Source organism: Lissotriton vulgaris, chromosome 7, assembly GCF_964263255.1.
Source record: "Lissotriton vulgaris chromosome 7, aLisVul1.2, whole genome shotgun sequence".
NCBI lineage: Eukaryota > Metazoa > Chordata > Amphibia > Caudata > Salamandridae > Lissotriton > Lissotriton vulgaris.
Window position 1 is genome coordinate 1,333,466,065 of NC_141695.1, and position 22,696 is coordinate 1,333,488,760.

Below are 22,696 nucleotides of genomic sequence, written 5' to 3' on the forward strand. Positions count from 1 at the left end.
GACTCCGGGTGCAAGCAGTCGGTGATACAGAGTAAGTTTGTGTGTGTTTCCCAGGTAATACCAGAGTCTCTAGTACATATCAAATGCGTCCATGGCGATGTCAAAAGCTACCAGGTCGCGTATGTCCCCTTAGGGTTGGAAGGGGGCCGGCAGATAGTGGTGAAAGTAGGCCTATTGGATTGCCTACCAGAAGAGCTTATACTAGGTACCGATAACCCCCACTTTCTTGACCTTTTTTCTGAAACCTTGCAAAGAAGAGGGGGGGACCCGAAGACAGTGCTTATTGCCCCTGAACCCTGGGAGGGAGACAGAAGCTTTCAGTTCGCCCAAGCCAATGACTCCACCTTGCTTAATGCCTGGGAACAAGCTCATGCTGACCACGATAACCCCAATCCCAGATATCCCCGATTCCTGATACAGGAGGACCTGTTATACCGACAGGCGAAGGCAGAAGAGCCTAAACAACTACTCGTCCCGGTATGCTTCAGAGAGCAGGTCATGTTTTATGCCCACACCCACCTCCTAGCTGGGCACATAGGCAGTGAGAAGACCACCCAGAACATCCTAAAGAATTTCTACTGGCCAGGAGTCTACCAGGACATCAAGACCCACTGCCAGACTTGTGACGTGTGCCAACGGAAAAACGTACACCGACCACCGGCTGTTCCCCTGCAACCCCTCCCGATCATTGGGAAGCCATTTGAAAGAGTAGCGATGGATCTCATCGGACCCCTCCCGAAGACAAGCAGAGGAAACCAGTATGCCCTGGTCATTGTGGATTACGCCACCAGATATCCCGAGGCGTTTCCCCTCAAGTCACCCACTTCCAAAAACATCGCAGAGAAGTTTCTCGAATTATTCTCTCGGGTAGGATTCCCGGTCGAGATACTTACCGACCAGGGCACTCCTTTTATGTCTCGAGTTATGAAAGAGGTGTGCCTCATGTTGGATCTTACTCAGATTAAGACATCGATCTATCATCCCCAGACGGACGGTCTTGTGGAGCGATATAACGGAACTCTAAAGAGTATCCTAAAGAAAATGCTTGCGGCCAACCAGACCGATTGGGACCGTTTGCTTCCCCTGGCCCTCTATGTGATTCGTGGGCAGAAACAGAGTAGTCTGGGCTGTTCTTCCTTCGAAATGTTATACGGAAGACAGCCCCGGAGCCTTCTAGATATGACCAAAGAGTATTGGGAGGCGGAACCCACTAGAAATACCAAAACCCTGTTGGAGTATAGCCAGGCGCTCAAAAATCAGATAGGAAAAATAAGGGAATTAGCCTATTCCCAACTAGAGAAAAGCCAAACCAAGCAGAAAACCCATTATGACAAGGGAAAGAAGTGGAGAAAACTCGAGGTACACGATTGGGCCCTAGTACTGCTGCCCTCAACCACAAAGAGATTCCAAACGGAATGGCAGGGACCATATCAAGTCCTCGAAACCATCGGCAACACCACCTACCGACTCCGATTGCCGGGACGAAAAAATCAGATATTTCACATCAATGTCCTAAAAAAATGGCTAGGGAGCCCACCCCTTCAAGCGTACACCCTGCCAGAGGCAGGACCCCGGAAAGACAACTCTTTACACCACCTGGTCATTAATGAGGAGATCTTCCAAGACCAGCGAGATGGGTTACAAAGGGTCCTCCAAAGATGTGCGGGCGTCTTCTCGGACCTCCCCGGATCTACGAACCTGGCGGAACACCGGATTGAAACCCCAAAAGGCGTCATCATCAAACAAAGACCCTATCGGATACCGGCGGCCAAACGGGAAGCTATCAGCCGGGAAGTGAAAGAAATGATCCGCCTAGGAGTCGTACGCCCCTCAAAAAGCGAATGGTCTTCCCCCATCGTGATGGTGCCTAAACCCGACGGGAGTAGTCGGTTCTGCATGGACTTCCGCGCCCTAAACGCGGTATCATCCTTCGATGCCTACCCAATACCCAGGATAGATGAACTAATCGAGAAGTTGGGGGAAGCTAGATACATCAGCACCCTGGATCTTACTAAAGGTTATTGGCAGGTGCCATTGCGCGAAGAAGACCGCAAGAAAACCGCGTTTTCTACCCCTGACGGATTATACGAATTTACCGTGCTCCCCTTCGGATTACACGGAGCCCCCGCGACGTTTCAGAGATTAATGAACGAGGTGCTTCGGGAACATCAGTCATATAGTTCAGCGTATCTGGACGATATCATCATATTCAGCCCCAACTGGGAGACGCACCTCAGGCATCTGGAAACCGTCCTACAACGGTTAGAGACAGCCGGCCTGCACGTCAATTCAAAAAAATCCAGGATTGGATTTCAAAAAGTAAAATACCTGGGGTATGTGTTGGGCCACGGACTCATTGAGCCCCAAGATGAAAAGGTCCGCGCTATTGCAGATACCCCGTTCCCCACAACCCTTCGAGACATGAGGGCCTTCTTGGGGCTAGTGGGGTATTACCGGCGGTTCATACCCTCCTTTTCAGACATTGCAGCACCCCTAACGGATACATTGAAGAGCAAAACCCCAAAAGCCAACTTCCTGAATCCGACCCCAGACATGAGACGAGCATTCGTATCCCTCAAAAAAACAATAACTTCCCACCCGGTACTCACCTCTCCCGACTTTTCCAAACCTTTCATATTACACACAGACGCCTCTGATTTTGGGATCGGAGCTGTTTTATCCCAAGTGACGGGGGAGGGGGTTGAACACCCAATCTTGTATATAAGCAGGAAATTGTTCCCCAGAGAGGTGAGGTATCCAACTATAGAAAAGGAATGTCTGGCGATCAAGTGGGCCGTGGATAAGTTACGGTATTACCTGGAGGGACACACATTTAGCTTGTATACTGATCACGCCCCTTTGCTATGGATGAGTCGCAACGCCTCCAATAACCCCCGAGTCATGAGGTGGTTCCTCACATTACAACCCTTTTCCTTCCGAGTACTGCACCGTAAAGGGAAAGACAATGTTAGCGCGGACTTCTTGTCCAGGTATCCTCTCCCCGATCGGGAGAATCGTAGGGGGGAGGTGTGTGACGGGGTGGACTCGGGTCCGCCAGGCTTACCTGTCTCCCCTCTCTTTGAACAGCACACAGGCGCCTGGCGGGGACCTACAGAACTGGAGGACACTGACACCGAAGAGGTCGAAGACCGCTGTTTCTTTAACTGGGCGGAGCTGGACAGCGAGAGCCTCACCGGACACGCCTCCGGGACTCAGGTAAAAGCCGCCCAGGAACACAGTCAGGTGTGTTATACACTCGGAGGCGAGAGAGACGGCGAGCGAAGAGAAGGAGCGGAGGAGGAGGAGAGTCGGGAGCGGAGTAGAGCGGAGGAGGAGGAGAGTCGGGAGCGGAGTAGAGCGGAGGAGGAGGAGAGTCGGGAGTGGAGCGGAGCGGACGTGGAAGGAGAGGAGAAGTGGGAACATCGGAGGCAGGAGACGGGAGAGGATCGGAGACGGGATACGGAAGTCGGACCAGCCGAGAGAGGACGACGGAGAAAGCCAGGAGGCCAACGGGAAGGCTCTTCGCCCAGCCACACTTCATCGAGGGAAGTGTGGCTACCTGAGGTACGGTCACGGCTTGCGGGCTGGGCGGGCTTTAAGTGGGCGAAACCGCCATAGGAGTCTTACACTCACACCCTGTGCACTACCCCACCCCTCACTATCCGGCACCTTAGAACCTAGCTGTGCACGTGTGAGTCCTCACCCCCTTTCCCTGTGATAACGGTCTGACCAGGGGGCTAAAACCTTGTTTCTCTTCTTTACACCTTGACGAGGCGACCCGACACCGTGGAGCGGAAGGATCGGACTCCCAGTCCCAGAAGACACCGGGAGGAGAGGAAAACAGCGACGGAGAAACGGTTACAAAGACTCACGGAGGAAGCAGAGACAGCGCTTCCCTACTACCGTAAAACCACGTATAGGAAACGTACTTTGAAAGCAATAAAGCCTGCATTACCGAGATTCCCAGTGTCCGTGAGTCTACTTGAAGGGGCAGTTCCTACCCCCACGACCCCGTTCATTCCCTTAGTGATAGTCCAAGACCAGGGCGATCCCGAGGCGTCACATGTACTTAGCATTATCACCTGCAATATAAATGCATTATGTCTGCATCACTTTAGGCATAAAACACATTAGGCATAAACATCCTAAGCATAAACACATTATGCAATATCGCATTAGTAATGCACCACAGTACCCTAATATGGTGCAATCATCCTCTTTGCGCTCCCACCAGAACAAAAAATGACCAAACATGACCCCAGGCCAACTGGCCTTTCTCTGGGGCCCAAATGCGATTCGTCCCAAATGTCAGGGCTCTACTGGGGTGAGGGTGTAATCCCCTATTGACTCTCTAGAGACCCAAACAATGCCCCTCACGTTGCAGCTGCCTGCGCTCTTGTGGTGCCTGGTTGGGGGTGTGGCCTGGACCGGAACAACAATCCAGACGGGAGCCTACCCCGCGCTGGAAGGTGCCAATTCCGTGTGATGAAAGTCAGGCAAGTCTGCCTGATCTGGGGTGGAGCTTCTGCAGCTACGATGTCATGAGCAATGCGCTGGGGGCCGGGGGGTGCCTATCACCCCTTCCTTATTGGTAAAATGAAAGTGCCCCCCTCGGTGAATTCCCTCGGGACCAACACTGTGCAATTTCGAGCCCCACTCATCGGCGCTCTTGTAGGCGCACCCAGAAGACTGACGAGTGGCTCCTCCACTCTGCCGGCTGCCTGGGAAGACTCCAGTCAAACTTTTCATCCCGCCACCACTCTCCAGATGCCGCAGCGACTGCAAGCCATTTCAAGGCTCCGTCTTGGGGGGGAAGCTCCACCCCAGATCAGGCAGACTTGCCTGACTTTCATCACACGGAATTGGCACCTTCCAGCGCGGGGTAGGCTCCCGCCTGGATTCTTGTTCCGGTCCAGGCCACACCCCCAACCAGGCACCGACGCCTGGTTTCCTCCTTGGCAGCAAGTCTCTCTCTGGCTCACAAGAGCGAGATGGGCACCTGTAAATAAAACCAAATGCAGGGTGGGCTCCTGCTCCCACAAGCAGTGGCAGTGCGGGGTGGGCTCCCGCTCTGCTGCGGAAGTACCCACAATGCAGGGTAGGCTCCGGCTGCACTGGCATCAATGCGGGGTGGGCTCCCGATTCCTTCTGGAAATGTGGGGGAATCCCCACGTCGTTATTCCCTCAGGATACGACGCAGCCCAGCTCTGCAGAGTTCACATGCTCCTCTTCTCCTGGCAGGACGGGAGTCTAAGAACATCAGAGGGGCAAAGCCGGGCCCAGGCAGGTCAGCACACAGGGCCCTCACGGCGGTTCCTCCTGGGGCCCAGTGGCAGCAAGTCACAAGGAAGCACAACACAAACATGGGGTCACAGCCCCAGTACTTATACCACATTTTTCTTTGTTTTGCCCTGGCACAGGGTTGGGGAAACTAGTCCAAACTGGTTTTGGGGGGTATTGGAGCACTTTGTTTACAGGGCTCCTCTTCCCCTTTGTCAGGTGGGGGCTTGGTCATCAGACACAGCACAGGTGGGCGGAGCCAGTATTCACCTAGGCAGGCAGAGACCTATTCAGGATCAGGGGACTACTCCTCCCACTACTCCAAATGCAGATCTCCTATTCAGCCTAGCGCTGACTCACCTTGCCCTCCCTGGAGCCACACACCCCTCACCAGTCCCTGTCACTCCAGAGCCAGACATGCAAAACACCTCGGGCAGGCAGACACCTAGCACACAAAAATGCCGACTTCTAAAAGTGGCATTTCTAAAATAGTGATAATAAATCTGCGCACACCATTGCGCAGCATTTATTATTACTATTCCAAACATACCAAACTTGACCGCGCTGCTCCTCTCTTATCAGGAATTACCACTGATAAACTTATCAGGGAATCCCCAATGCATTCCAATGAGAGGGCAGCCTCACAGCAGTGAGAAACCAAAATGGCTGTTTGTCACCACTAGGATATGTCACACACTTAAGGTACATGTCCTACCTTTTACCTACAATGCACCCTGCCCATAGGGCTAGCAAAGGCCTACCTTAGGGGTGACTGGCATGCAGTAAAAGGGGGTTCACAGACATGGCACACACTTTAGGTGCCACGTCACAGCAGCAGTTACCCTGCGCGCACAGGCCCTGCAATGGCAGAGGCCTGAGACATATTTGAAAGGCTACTTTGGTGGGTGGTGCAATCAGCGCTGCAAGACCACCAGTAGCATTTAATTTACCGGCCATGGGTATCTGAGATACTACTTTACAAGGGACTGACAATACCACAGAGAGCACACACACTTTACACTGGACAACAGTGCTAAAGTGCCCAGAGTCCTAGTGCCACCAACACCATGTTAGAAAAAAGGCTAGGAGGAAGGCAAAAAGTGCACAAAGGGCCAAGTCCAACATGGGTAAACCCACCTTCTAGCTCTTAAATATTGGAGAGGAATCTATGCCTCACCCCACTAATAGGGGAGATAGCATCTCATGACCTTCCATATAGGGCAATATAACTATGTCGCTCTAACATATAGGCGAGACAACCATATCAACCCTCCCTTTTTGAGATAAGGTGCTCCAGCCATGGCCATTAGTAATACCACCAATCAATGTTTAATGTGTTAAAAATATAATTGCAGAGAGTCTAATTTTTTTTCTTAGAAGTCCCCAGCCTCACCTTCACTTACTCTAATCGTATCACTTGGCTCATCTTTACCTATTTGATTTGAATCCTCTTGGCGAATGGGATTCTTGAGCAGCAACTTATAGGTTGTATACTTCCATCACTTCCATTATCTACATCCTCACTTCCAAACCCCTCAGTACTTTCATATCATCCAAAACTGACAACTCCATCATCAAGATCATACTCATCATGTATATTGACACCATGATATCAAACTACCCTCAACATACTCAACCACAACTTATTATTTAACGTAGCAGACATCTTGCCCAATTCAGCAACTTCAAAAGACTTAGAAAATTTGGATTCTTCTACTTTTACTTTACCTGAAGTTTCATCTTATCTCTTTCACCACCCTTCAACTGACTCCATCATTTATATCTTCCCTGAATTGGTCTACTTTGAATCGCTTAACTTAATGATTTTTCTCACATGAAGAGATCTCATTTTCACTCACAATTGCAATGACTGAACTTACACATCCAAAGGGGATTCAATTTAGCCTAGCACTGCATTTGTTAAGTAATTCAAATGGTCAATGTTTGCGGTTTTGTTTGATGTGCAATTATACAACCGCTACAAATCTTTCAAATGTTCCTTCATATTTATTTTAGATGCTACTGCCAAATGTTCAATTTCAACTATAACTATGATAAACCACTTTACCAACCCATTCATGCGTAGTACATATAATGGAATTCTTTCAAATACAATGTCCCAAATTGTTCATGAAACAGTTTTTGATAGAAACAAACAACACACCATTATTTGCAGTAATTTCCCACTAAACTATGTTACACAGAAATGCCAAGACTACTATTAAAAGCCAGAAATCTGTATTCAATTCAGGATGGCTTTATTGAAATGCAGGATATTGTTTCACGCCTGCACTCTGTAATTCTTATTATTTTACAAACAGTTGTTGCGTGCTCCAGGGTGTACCCTCCCTCAGTCCCATCCCACTGAACAATTTGCAAAAGCTTTGAAAGATATTATCAACAAAGCGTTTGATAATGGGGTCATCAATGAGAGAACCAAAAGATTTCTAAGCATCAATCATCCAAGGAGTACGGTAATACATATGTTACCGAAAATTCATAAAGACTTGGAGCACCCTCTTTTTCGGCCCATAGTGTCGACGGTTGGAAGCATACATCAACCAGTAGGGCAATTGTTGGACAAACACTTACAATACAATGTGATGAGAATGAAGACATTTGTGAAGGACACGACCCACTTTTTAGAAAAGCTAGGAACGATTCAGATGGAAGAGAATGAACAGATCATACTATGCAGCATGGATGTCAAATCCTTGTATACATCCATCCCCCACCAAGATGGGATTGAAGCAATTGAGCATGCTTTACTGAACACAGAGATGGAACTGGACTTCAAGGTGTTCCTAATGGAACTCTTACAATTCACACCTTTCCATAGTTATTTCAGATGGAAAGAGCAGTTTTACTTACAACTTACTGGAACTGCTATGGGAAACTCGGCAGCTCCTGTCTATGCGAATCTATACATGGAATATTTCGAAACTATTCACATCTTGAGTCAGGAACCTTGGAAATCCAAGACCAAAACCATACTAAGGTACATTGATGATATGTTCATAATATGGACCGGCCCAGAATCAGAATTAAAGGACGCCATCAATGAGTTGAATACTCGTGATGGACGCATTCAATTCACATCAGAGATGAACACTAGCAAAATCACATTCCTAGATGTGGAAGTACGGAGGAAAGGATCCAGTTTTGAAACAGACATCTATCGCAAAATGACGGATCGCAATAATTTATTGCATCACAACAGCTTCCACAATGACCCTCTGAAAAAACATTTACCATACTCCCAAATGCTAAGAGTGAAAAGAATTGTGTCATCACCGGCAATGGCAGAAACTAGAATCATGGAGATGGAAACGAGATTTAAAATGAGAGGGTATCCGCAGAAAGTATTGGACGATGCCAAATCCAGATGTGCGCAGAAAGACAGAACAGACGTTTTGATTCAAGCCACTAAAAAGGAAAACACAAGAATTGTGGTTGTATCAAAATACACAACGAAAAGCAAACCTTTCAGGAGCATCATTATGAGACATTGGCCAATATTGTCTCAAGAGACATAATTCAATGATATTTTCAAGGAACCACCTTTATTTGCGTACCAGAGAGGAACAAACTTGGGTAACATGATTAAACCAAAGATGGAGAATATCAGTGAAACTTATCATGGAACATTGCCTTGCCACAATTGCAGTCACTGCAACTGCATAATCAGAGGAAATAGTATCACTCACCCCAGCAAAGGATACAAATTAAATTTACGGGTATCTGAAACATGTGATTCAATGAATGTCGTCTATCTATTGAAATGTCCATGCGGACAAGGATATGTGGGCAAAACTGAGAGGAAGATAAAGATCAGGCTCAATGAGCATAAATCAAACATTCGTAATAGACACACAAAATCGACAGTAGCCAACCATTTTTGCGAAGCTTCGCATAACATCAGCCAACTCAGATACACTATCCTGGAAGTGGTGAAAAAACGAGAAGGTGTTGACAATCACAAAATTCTTTTACAAAGAGAAAACTTTTGGATTTTCAAACTGGAAACCTTGAAACCAGTTGGTATGAATGATCGGACTGAATTCAGTTGTTATCTTTGATGACTGTTCGTTTCCTAAACAGCATTTGCATGATTTCATTACCATTATCTTTTACAATTTTATGTTTCCATGAATGCACATGATTTTTTATGTTACTGTACAATATCAGAAACGTTTGGACTGATACTTCAGATAGGGTACCGATTTCACCCCTAGACCTTAATTTAAAGTTTATGGAGGTATTTTTTCATACAAGTATTACCATCGTTACGCTTTGCAGCACTGTTGGTCATCTTTTTGCCTAAAATCGATGTTTATGTTTTACTTCCCAACGCAATATGGCCGCCTCAAAGAAACCTTTCCGGACTATGTCCGTTTTCGATATCCATTGCATTACACTGCATTTAACACTGCGGTCGGGAGACAGAATCTTTTTGGGGAATGGCGTTTAGGAACAGGATTTAACTTGAACTGGTAAGCGGTTGCCAAGCCCTTTACTACCGGGTTTGGAACGCGGTTCACTCGCGGTCATTTGTTAATCTTTTTTAGCTCTTTGGTTAGACGCGCAGGTTGCCATAAGCGTTAATGACGAACTTGTTTGACAACTTGCTTTCATAACGGTTTTTGTGATGTTGCTTTAAACCCCGTTTTTTGAAACGATTAAGATGTAACTTTACTGCAATGTCTAGCTTATCGCTTACATTAAGATGAAGGGATATCTGCATATTTTTTACATGTTTTCAATGAGTTCATTTACACTTGTTTTTGGATTTCTTAGTTTAACCATGAGATAAAGCGAGCCTCTGATTGTTGATTGCCTAATGAGACACAGAAAATGTATGATTTATGTAGCCTCTGTTGGATTCCTAATTGTGATTATTTAATTTATAGAACACGTCCCTGACGAAGGCTATGACCTAGCCGAAATGCATTGGACAAAACATCAATGTATTTAGAAGTCCGGATGATTTAACATGAATAATGAACTTTGAGAAATTAAATGAAAATAAAGATATTGAAATATCTGGAATCCGCTTTTGAAACCTTTTTGTGAATAATTACAACCCTCACTATGGGACGCAGGCTGTGACCAGGGGACGTTACTCAATTAAGGGTCACGCATTTATTTTATTGAAATGCAACCATCAACAGAAACAGGTCTCAACTGCAGCTTCTCCAGAGTAAGAATGCCACACATCAGCATTAGATGTCATATGATTCTTATTCTATAGTCATGACATACAAATGTTCCACAAGCTCCAAGGTTGGACATGCAAGTTAATTACAACACATCCCCTTTACACAATATATGAACAATTATAAATAAAGTTCTGATTCTATTAAAGAAGCACTAAATAACATTCTAAGCTGTAGTTTACAAGTAAATTACAACACATAAATAAAATGTAAGAATACATCTTTGTAACAAAAGAATGGAACAAAAGAATAGAAAAGATAAAAAATGAATACAATTTATAGTCTTTGAATTTTCCAGGAACATTTTTGGACCTACTAGAAATATCCCTGTTCAAAAATCTTCCCATAGAAACACGACCTTGGCCAGTAGCTGCACTACGGTTTGTCTCATCAAATTTGACCAACCTAGACATACTCCAGGTACAACCACTGTCCAAGGTCACTACATTTTTTCTAATTGCGATGATGACAAAAGGGCCAAGAAAATTAGACAACCCTTTGTGACCATATTTGTTCTTTTTCACCAGAACACGATCACCAACATTCCACTTCTTCTCTTTCACTGACATCTTGTCATCATATCGCAATTTGTATCTCTGTTGATATTCAGAAAGTTTATTTCTCCTTAACTCCTCAGTCATGACATCATTCCTCATTTGAGGAATCCAGCAAGGATTCAATTTAGAACTCGACCTTCTCCCTCTCAATGCTTCAAATGGCGATCTCTGAGAAATAGCATTAGGAGCAGTGCGATGCGCCCATCAGATTTCTCTCAACACATCACAAAAAGAAACCCCAGAGTCCCGCGCACGTTGAGCACAACTCTTGACAACTCTATTCATCCTTTCTGTGAGGCCATTTGCCTGCGGTGAATACAGAGCAGTCTTTTGATGAACAATACCAAGACTTACCAGAAAGTCATGCATTTCACTAGAAGTGAACTGAACTCCATTATCAGTAATTAAATATTTAGGAATGCCTTCAGAAGCAAAGACATCCTTTAAAAATTCAATCACTGACTTAGAATTAACAGTGCTTATGCATTTAGAAGCCACCCACTTTGAAGTATAGTCCACCAAAAGAACTACAAATCTCTCCTGCAAATGCATTAATTCAAACGGACCCATGATATCTAATCCCAACTTGGTCCAGACAGTATCAGGCACTTCCACAGGAGAAAGAGGCACATGATTGGTTATCCGAGACGTGTCATCAATGGTACACAAATGACAATCTTTAACAGCATCCTCTATCATTCGATCCATTCCTGGCCACGAATATCTCTCTCTAACTCGTGCTTTCGTAAGACTTCTGCCTAAATGCCCTTCATGAGCCAAATTGATTACTTTGTCTTTAAGTTCATCAGGTGGAACCATCCTATCACCTCTCAACAGATTCTCTTGATAAAAAGATAAATCATCTCTTACTGTCCAAAAACACTTCAATTCAGAACTTAAATCCTTGTAATTCGGCCAACCCTTGGAAATGAATTCCTTCAGAGATAAAAATAATTTATCCTTAACAGAACAGGACAACCATTCTTCCTTCAACAGCGAACTCTCCATTAACCAATTAGCACATTCAATTTCATCTTTAACATGCTCACAACCCACAGGCAATCTAGACAAACAGTTTGCAGACTTGTTACTGAGGCCTGAAATGTACTGTACTTTAAAGTTAAACTCTTGCAGGCCCTCACTCCACCTCTTAAGTCTGGGAGTCATGCGATCAGTGTGATTACATGAGAAAATTGTAACCAAAGGTCGATGGTCAGATTTAACTACAAATGGAATGCCCTATAAGTAAAACTTAAAATGCTGTATTGCCCAAAACACATTCAAAGCCTCCCTTTCTATACATGAATAATTGACTTCCGCCTCCCTAACAGCTCTAGAGGCAAAACCTACTACTTTTTCTTCAACATCTACAACCTGAGAGAGCACTGATCCAAGTCCCCTGAGACTGGCATCAGTTTTAAGAATAGTTTTCAATTTGGTATCAAAATGTCTTAATGTTGGTATCTTCCCAATTTCAGCCTTGACCAACTCAAAAGCTACCTCACACTCCGGTCTCCAAACAAACAGTGCTCCCTTCCTTAACAAGGCTCTAATGGGATCAACAACACTGGCAACATTTTTTACAAACTTGGAGTAAAACTCCGCCATTCCGAAAAAAGGTCTAACGTGCTCCTTGTCCTCCGGCGTTGGCGCTTTGACTATGCTTTCTGCAAGTTTAATCTTAGGCTGTATGCCTTCGCCAGAAATAATGCGACCAAGATACGTGACTGATTTCAACACTTTTCCTTTTTAACTGTGAGACCTTTTTCTCTCAACCTACACAATACCGACCTTAAAACTCTTTCATGCTCATCATCATCCTTGCCATAAGCCAGAATATCGTCTTGGAAGAATAAGACATTAGGCAAATTTCCCAAAACAATCTTCATCATCCTTTGGAAGTATGCTGCCGACGAGGCCAACCCGAAAGGCACCCTTAAAAAACGGTATGCCCCCAAAGGAGTAACAAATTACGTTAAATGTTTGGAATCTTTGTGAAGCCTAATCCGATGATAAGCGGGCGAGGGGTCCAACACACTAAAGATTTTAGCCCCCTTCAACATACTTATTGACTCTGAGATGTTTGGAAGGGGTTGGGGATCTACCCAGATCTATTCATTCAATCCTCGCAGATCCACACACATTCTTATAGCAGCACCACCATCCTTAGGTGCCAAGACCACCGGACTTATCCACTCTGAAGCTTCTATCTCTTCAATTACTTCCAATTTTATTAGCTTGTTAAGTTCACACCTAAGTGGCTCAACCATTACGTTTGGCACCCTCCTTACCTTGTGTACACAGGGCTTGGCTGAATTCTTCAAAATGATTCTATGTTCAAACCCTTTCAAGCAACCAGGGTCATCTGAAAACACTTCTGGGAAATCATTAAAATATTTCTCCCCAATACCTACTTCATCAACAGACATGACATTACTTGCATTCATACTCACATCCTCCATCAACATGAGTTGATTTTCAGGATTTTTGGCATTAGGATTTAAAATAATGCCTAAATCACGCTGATGTCTCCATCCCAGAAGGTTATCCACTCTCACTGCCACATAAACCTTCCCAACCATTTTCCTTCCTCTGAACACAATTGTGACTACTGTATAACCAACAATTTCTACACGAGAACCACCATAACTAAATGGAGAAATGTCAGGAGGCAAAAGCTTCACATTTTCCAAACCCCCAATTTCATCCCATTTTCTGTTCCCAATTAATGTAAATGGGGAACCAGAATCTGCCATCGCACTAAACGCATACTCATCTACAGAGATTTTACAGAATGGCATAACAATACTTTTAGAGTCAATGTTGTTGCCATCTTCTGCAATGCTTGTAATATTCACAGAACCATCCTCAACACTCTTGTCAGAAATACTAGAAATAACAACAGTGCGAATAACATCAGAGTTTCCCTCTACTGAGCGGCTTTTCTTGGAAGATTTACAGACACGAGCATAGTGTCCTTTAATCCCACATTTATTGCATACCGACTCTCTGGCATAACAATTTAGAAAAGAAGAAGAATGAGAAAAACTTCCACATCTGTAACACCGCACCCTTTGATTCTCAGAATTAATTTTCTGCCGATCAAAGGAACATGAGCGATCATTGCGTGGTTGAATATCTTTGTTTACAGAATTAGGAACATTATCTTTAAAAACATTTTTTTAGCACCTAAAGAGACCTTAGCAATACTATCAGAAACTTCATCAGTGATGTCCCATTCCCAGAGAGTGTGTACTCCATCAGAACTTTCCTTAGAGTCATCATTTTGCATTGTTTTTCCATCTTCACGATTCTTCCTCATTTCTTTTACCCAGGAGGAAGCATTTTCAATACCTTCCACAATTGCAATGGCTTCAGACAAAGTAGGATTTTTGGATAAAAGTTTCTCCTGTACTCTTAAACTGTTAGTACATCTTACAAGTTGGTCTCTAACAAGGGAATCCGACAGGTCACCAAATTCACAAGTACGTGCCAGGGTTTTGAGAGATGCAACAAACGTCCCTACACGTTCGTTAGGACCTTGGACTCCCGTGAAAAACCTATGACGTTCCAAAACAACATTTATTTGAGGCCCAAAATATTGCTCCAACATAGTCATGGACATCTCATAAAGATCTGCAGGTTCACCATCTCCATTACCAATAGATATAAGATCCATGCTTAGACAACCCTTTGTGACCATATTTGTTCTTTTTCACCAGAATACGATCACCTACATTCCACTTCTTCTCTTTCACTGACTTCTTGTCATCATATCGCAATTTGTATCTCTGTTGATATTCTATATTAATTTTTTGCTAAAACCAAATATGTTCCATCTCATAGGGGCCAAAAGTCCAACACAATATCTTTCCAAGGTCTCTATGGAATCTTTGCATGCTGAAACAGAGCTTTTATCAGTTCTTCCTAAATACTACTCACTTTTACACTACTGTTCTTGTATTGAAATCTATAATGACCTTTCTTAAGACCATATATCCCACATAAATGTTATCACTTCTTTCAGAACATCATCATACTCCATTCTCTCTGCCCACAAATCCTCACTTATCCTCTGTGTCACCAAATTGACTATATCTTCCATATATGCTACAACACATTCTTTAGCCACCTCAACATTAGCTTCTATCCCTTTCTTGTTATTAGCAAATCTTGAAAAGTGTCAGCTCTGACACTTGTAACGTCAGGATTATACACTACTTTAATATTATATTCAAACAGATTGGACCAAATGCCTGCAAACTTTGACAAAGCTTTGCCTGCTCCCTAATATTAAGTAAATAAAGTACAGATTAATAATATGATTTATGCTGCTTAGTAGAAGACGTGAAACACAGGAAATCATCCTAAAATGCAGCCACTCGTGGAATTTGAAGATTTTTGATCTGTCCTTATGCTAAATGTTTTTCTGTATGGGTATGTTCTAAAATGTTCCACACGCCACATACAAGTTAATAGTTAGTGCTCAATGATGAAGTATCTTTTGTCTGTGTCACTCAAAGACTACAAAGCAAAAGCAGTTGTTTTCTCTCTATTTTGAGCTCCATGTGTGAGAACAACTCCTAATCCTTCACAACATGCACATGCAGTAAAGAGTATATTCCGCATGATGTGAAATAGGTCTAAGTTCCAGATTTTTATCCTTGGACTTTCTAATGTCACTGAGGGTCTCTTCTTATTCTTCTGTCCTATTAAATATGTGTCTCAAATATTCCACTACCCTGAGCACAAATTTACACTTAACGACTTGAATAGTCATACCCTTAGTTTGCAAATGAGACCATACAATACCTCATTTAATATTGAACTTTGTTGTTTAATAGAAGAAACAAAACAAGGAAATCATCCTACAATGCAGTAACCCCATGCCTGTTCCAGAACAATTAAAACATTAACTTCTGGAATACAGGGCAAATATCGTTCAAAAACAAAGCACCTTATCCGTGGTAATGAATGTGAAATCAGGCTTTAGATCAAGTTGATGCTATACACCATTAAGTCAATTGCAAACAAATATTGCTTCCTTACATGCTGAAAACAGTACATAGATGCTTGACAGAGTGAGGCTCTGTGGTCTATCCCATCAAACTTGATTTCTAAAACAATGGAAGAAATCCACTCAGAAACCTCAACTGGCTCAATTATTGTCTCATTGGCACATTAGCACTTATCTTTGTGTACCTCCCAATTCTTCTCTAGAACACAACAGATTTCTACAAAGTTAAAGCTTGAATTGAGTTACATTACCTTTCACGACATTTTAATTAAAACCTTTTACTTTTCCCAACCCCTTTAAGAATGCACCTCTAAGTCTATTAAGACACATTTACATTTATCTTCAATGCCATTCTCTTGAACAAACATTCAATACACTGAGTAGCAAAACTTGGTTCCAATCTCGTGTTGAAATTACCTTGATGAGGGCATCTTAGGAAATGTTGCCCCAAATAATTACATACATGTTGTGTATAATCTGGTGATCATAAAATTGTACAGCAGTTACAAAGAAACCAACCAATTCAATAGTGCTACCACCATACGTAAAATCTGTGATGTCATTAGTTTACAAACCTTTGCTTTTCCAAGTTGTGTAGCAATACACAATATGACACAATGATAAACAAAGAATTTGCAAGAATCTCAAGTTCTCTACCATCACTTTTAATCGTACACAAGGGAGGAACATAAGGCTGCTCATACACCTCTCACCACCCCAATTTCTACATTTCTTCACAATTGCACATTGCTGGTCATATACCCCTGACAGATATAATCTTGAATATATCTACTTTAAACTAGTATTACCGCGGCTGGCAGCCTCAGCTTCTGGAATCATGTTAAGGTTTTTATCTTTATTATTACATACATGGACAAAGTGACATTGTTTTGCATCTGAAACATAACTGGAAAACAGAGGGCCTATTGTTATTGTATGCAGCATGACATTTTGATCACACTTGTAATATTTAATTTTCTAGTGTTATTACTGTTGATTATTCTTTCCTTACTTTTCAAATCACAGGTATACATGTTTTTCACTCCCTTAATCTGCATTGAAAACTTTCACTGATTTCATTAAGATCTCAATACTAGTGGCTATGTCAGTCTCTTCAGATGATTATGTGGTGTGTTGCTTTAACCCCTTCGCTGCTCATGACGAGCTGAGCTCGTCATGAGGCACGGTTGAGCTGTGCTCATGACGAGCTGAGCTCGTCATGCACAATGGGAAATAAGGGAATTCAGCACAGGAGGAAAATCTCTCAAGTACCCAAGGTGTTAATAGCTGGTATGATTTTTTTTCCTGGAGCAATGCACCACAATCTGATTCCTGAAATATACATTTACAACATTTCAAAAGTCACATTTGTCCACCAAAATTCTTAAACGTATAATATAAGCTACTATTAGTTCATTGCACATTTAAGGTATAAAAGGTATGGCTCTGCATTATAAAATAAGGATTGTCTGTAAAATGGAGCTTAAATCTAGTCAAAGCCTCATTTAATTCATTATACTGAGCTGCAGACATCCACACCGGTGAGGCTACAGGAGCTGAGGGCTCAAATCATGTTTGACCTTCCAAATCCATTAAAATAAGCACAATGTTTCAGTTTCTTTACCAATAATATTCATTACTCCTACTCCTATTCATCCTATTCCCAGTCATTACATTTTGGTAATACAAAATCAAATACAATGGCCTTAATTTATTAATAGACACTCATTACCATAAAAAAAGTGTCATGCAGCATCAAAGTGATTTATGTGTAAGATGCTAAACATCCAAAGTTCCTGAGAAAACTGAACTCAAACTTCCAACACCAAAGTTCCTTCTCTCATTGAAAATATTCTGCAGTCTGTAATACCAACTAAAGGTGTTTGGTATGCACAAGTGGCTGCTTTGGAATTTCAACCCAGGAAGCTGCCATTCACCTAGTACAATGTCCCTGAATTCCAGTCGGGAGTGAGATTTCCACTGAAGAATAGGGTAAGGCTATTGTAGATCTTGTCTTCCGACTAATTGACACTGCAGACACTTTCTTACCCCAACTTACAGTAGCAAGAGTGGCAAAGTCTTTGATTTCCTACAGGGTCAGGATAAACAGTTAAAGCTCTAATGACATTCAACAAATGCCAAGCCTGTTCATGAGGAGAGTGAGGGGAACACAAGTATAATAACTACCTGAAGTTCAGGCAAGGCCGAAACTACTTTGGGAATAAGAGCTCGATTTGGTCTCAAAATCATTCCATCTTCCTGAAAAGACAAAAATAGTTGAATGGCAAGAACATTGCCATTCTCTCCAATCCTGGTAAGATGAAGTAATTGCTTATAGAAAAACTACATTTCGTTGCAACATACTTAATATCAGTCAAAGCTGGAGGTTCAAACGAATGTTTCACTAGTGCATTCGGAACTAAAGGCAAATCCCTTGGGGAGTCCAAAGACCTAACCATAGGATGAGAAAATGAAAAACTTTTTAAGACACTAGAAACTATGGGCTGGATTTAATGTTTGGCAGCTGGGATTCATCATCACAGACGTGACAGATATAACATCTACGGGCTTGATCCACAAACGTAATCTGAGACAAATTCCTAACTTTACGATTTTCAGTATTCACAAAATAGCATTTAGGAGTAGTAAAGTTAGTATTCCTAACTTTACTATTCCTAAACTGAGAAAAATCCTAACTTTACAACTTTTGTTAGTTTAGAAAAGGCATTTAGGAGTAGTAAAGTTAGGATTCTTTTCTTGGGGTGTGGATCTCCACCTCCATAGTAATGGCTAGGCCAAAGACGAAGATTGTGGAGTTAAAGCCTTTTTTCTTTCGGGTTCAACAGATTTCCATCTATAGTCAACATGCATTTGTGAAACCGTCTAAGCCATTTTTTTCATTTATTAGTTGTTTCCCCTGGATCTTGTAAGAAGGAGCCTAGTTACCTTTGCGATACCAGTAAGTGCCCAATGTAAAAGCAATATTACAGCAACTGCTGCACCTGTTACCCTACCAACAATTAGTGAAGCAGTTGCCAGAGGGCTGCCAATGTCCATAAACATTGTAAATACCAGTAAAAAATACAGAAGCACAGGGAATCGATAACTACCAGTAAAGAAACTTGAGGGGCCTTATCATAAAATGTCACCACAAAGCAATGTTCACCTTGTCTTCATCATGTACACGCCCAGTAACAATAGTGCAGTATTAGAATTGTATTTACAGAACTGACCACAAGTAAACATACACCATTTTGCTTTTGAGGAATACAAAACACAATGAGGAAAGAGTCCACAACACTGTCTACAACCAACATGTAATTACCAGCCTAGGCCGGCTCAGGTATCATTTAGAGGCTTTCAGATCCCTGTTTTTCTCCTGCACCTTGTCTGGTGCACATATCATCAACTGCCTTCATTCAACTGTGTTTCTTTTTTTTTATGGTCTTTCATTTCAGTTTTTCCCCTCAGAGAAAAAAGAGAAGAAGATTCTATATGGCTTTGTGTGCTGCTGTGAGCCAATTGTCTCTCCAACATTGTGATGCATCAGGGAGTTTTTGCCATTTGTTGATGGCATGGATATAGAGAAGCGAGGAGGAGAAATCGAAGGAATAGAGGCACAGCTGATCTACCCTTTTTCAGGTCTAGCTTTTGAGGGAGCTTAGCTGGATCAACAGACTATTTTTTTTAACATTTATTCTACACATACAAAGAGGACTTTTGGTTAGCAGATTTCATTTATTGTTCTGTAAAATCGTCATACGGATTTTGCTTCTGCTCACCACAGTGTACAGCATGAACCACTGGACCAGCCCAGTTTACCCATTGGCTCCCTTTACTTTGAGTGATTGCACAAACCTTGTGAATATTGTTCACTTAGTCTTAAAAATAGTTAATTTCTTTTTAATGATAGAGCTAGTTTAATCTTTGCTTTATTTCCTTAATTTATATTTTCCTATTATCTTTAAATTTCAGCTATCCATTTTGCCTCCACTTCGGGTGCCAAGTTAAATGGTGATTTATTTTCTTTCTCCTTTTTGTGTTATAAAATGTTTAAATCATAGTATAACATTATAGATACTTGAAGTTTGCTTGGCTTGTTGGGTGGTGATTTCTTCTTGTTGTTCTCATAAAAAAGTAATAATAATATGCATGCCACAACTCATTGGCATGTTTTTTTTCAATCACTAGTAGAAGAGCCAAGTTTCATAAATGTGTCAAACATAAAAACAAAATTGCTGCATATGGTGGCCACATTTAGGTGATAAAAGTTGTTGTATTTATTTCTTTTTTCTTATTATTATTGTGGTATATACTTGCAATAAAGCATAAAAACAATATTTACCATTGCATGAGCATGCCAAGGCCAGATTTATTGGCTTTGCCAATGCTTATACTGTGTCGGGTTTCCCCGTACCTTGCTGAGGAGGACTTCCTCTACTGCAGTTTATTCTCCACGGTGTGACTCACCGTATCTGACCTCTCTCCAGAGCTCAAAGGGTTTCCCATGGTGGGGAGGGATGCTGCTATTACATGCACAGCAACAAATATGTTGGCTTGTGCATGCAATCGTGGCAGACCCCAGGGCTACAGTCAGACCCTTTTTTTCTTATGAGAAATCAACAAGGTGCTAATGTTCTCATTGCACTTAGATGCATTGCATTGACAACCTTTGACCACACTAGCAGGGGTATGGAAAAAACAGCCAACAGACCGCTTATACCGCTTCATTAGAACGCTAGAATATTGGGAACTCTACTGAAAACCATGAAGAGGCGCAGGGATAATATAAGCCATCTGCTCCAACATTCCAATGTTTGTCTTTTTTTCTCCCTTTATAATTTAGAACATTCTACCCTTAGTGGATGGAATGTTTTAATTGCCTTATAGCCCTTTTGCTAGGACTATACTGGCTGTTAAAGACCCTTTCCCTCTTCATAGGCCTGAGTGAGTGATAGGTGCAGGGCCAGATTAGGAACCGAAACCGGCCCTGCCAAAGAGCTCGGCCAGCCCCGGGGATAGGGCGAGGGGGGTCAGTGGAAAGCTTTGTGCAGCTTTTTGCTTTTCTTGCCGGGGGCTGATATTGCAGCTATGCTGCAAAACTGGCCTGCGGTAACAAAAACGGTGCCCAGGGATCTAAAACCTCCCCCCACCCTGGCAGCCCCCGGGGAAGCACTCGGTGGCGCTACGGCCAGTCCGGACTTGGATAGGTGATATATGTCTACAGCATTTACATTCCAATATTTCTCTTTCTTGTTTAATTCTCTGTTTAATTTATAACATGCTGCACTTCAGTCCTATTCTGGCCACTAAATACTCCCTTCTTGTTAGAAGCCAGAACCATCCACTTCCCCTGAACAGATGATTTTTACCTTTGCTATATTAAAAACAACTTTTCACTCCCTCCAATGTACTACTCTGTCTTCACCTTATACCTCTCTCACTATCTTCTCCACCTCAACTCTCTGACTCATCCTAAACCTTATTCCTACTACTATGATTTCCAAAATAACCCTTTCTAGACTCTTTCCTCCTCTGTCCCTCCTGGCTCACTCCAAACCTCATTTTACGACTATGCTCTCCCAAACAACCCTTTCTACATTTTTCCCTCTTGTATCCCTCCTTTGATTCATCCTAAACCTCATTTAAATACTATGATTTCCCTAATCCATTTCTAGAGACTCTTCCTTGTTCCATCCTCCTTTTACTCATCCCAAACCTCATCTTACTACTATGACCTCACAAACACCACTTTCTCGGCTCCCCTCTCTTTTATCCCTTTATAATCCTATTCAATCCAACTAACAGACTCACATGTACACCGCGCAAATTAACTCATATTTACCTATACTAATCCACCACTAATCTTTTGGGTTCAAGAGTATCATGCTACTCACTGAAAAGCCCTTTGATGCCTCATATGGGGTAGTAAGCGCTATATAAATACAATTACAATATTGAGACTGCTTAAGATATAATTGCAGCCAACTTTAATTATATGCTCATTTAGTTGGCGCAGACGTTAGGCTGCAAAATCCCGCCATATTAATTTGGGACTCTCTCTGGAAAGTGGTGGATGAATTAACAAATTCAAAAACAGCGTTTCGTCACCAAGTATCATTTTGTTTTGGAATTCTTTTATTGAATTGTTGTTTTATTATTTTAACAGAGGTTTACATAGTAGTAGATTCTTTGATCAATCATGACAACAAAATCCACAAGTTATTCCTTTAATATTTGCTGTCGCTCAATCTTCTTCTATAACATGTATTTGTTCTCTTATTTTTGTATTACAAATATTTTCAGATTTTTACAGAAATAACACATTTGAATGCATTCAGTGGTATCTCACTTAGCTAATTTTGAAATGAAAGTGCAGATTGTAGCTTTGTTTCTCCTTCTGAATTTGTAAGGAAGAGATGAGTGGGGGTGTGACAATACCAGGTTTCAGGTTATTACTGACACCTACCCTCATCCAGGATACAACTGTAACAAATAACATTCAAATTGTACTTAGTTTATGCAATGTTTTGCTTTATTACAAGAAGCTGGCAACACCTAAACCTCTGTCTAGGCCAGACCTAAACATGGTCTGAAGTGCTCAAAGAAATGAAAAAACATAAACC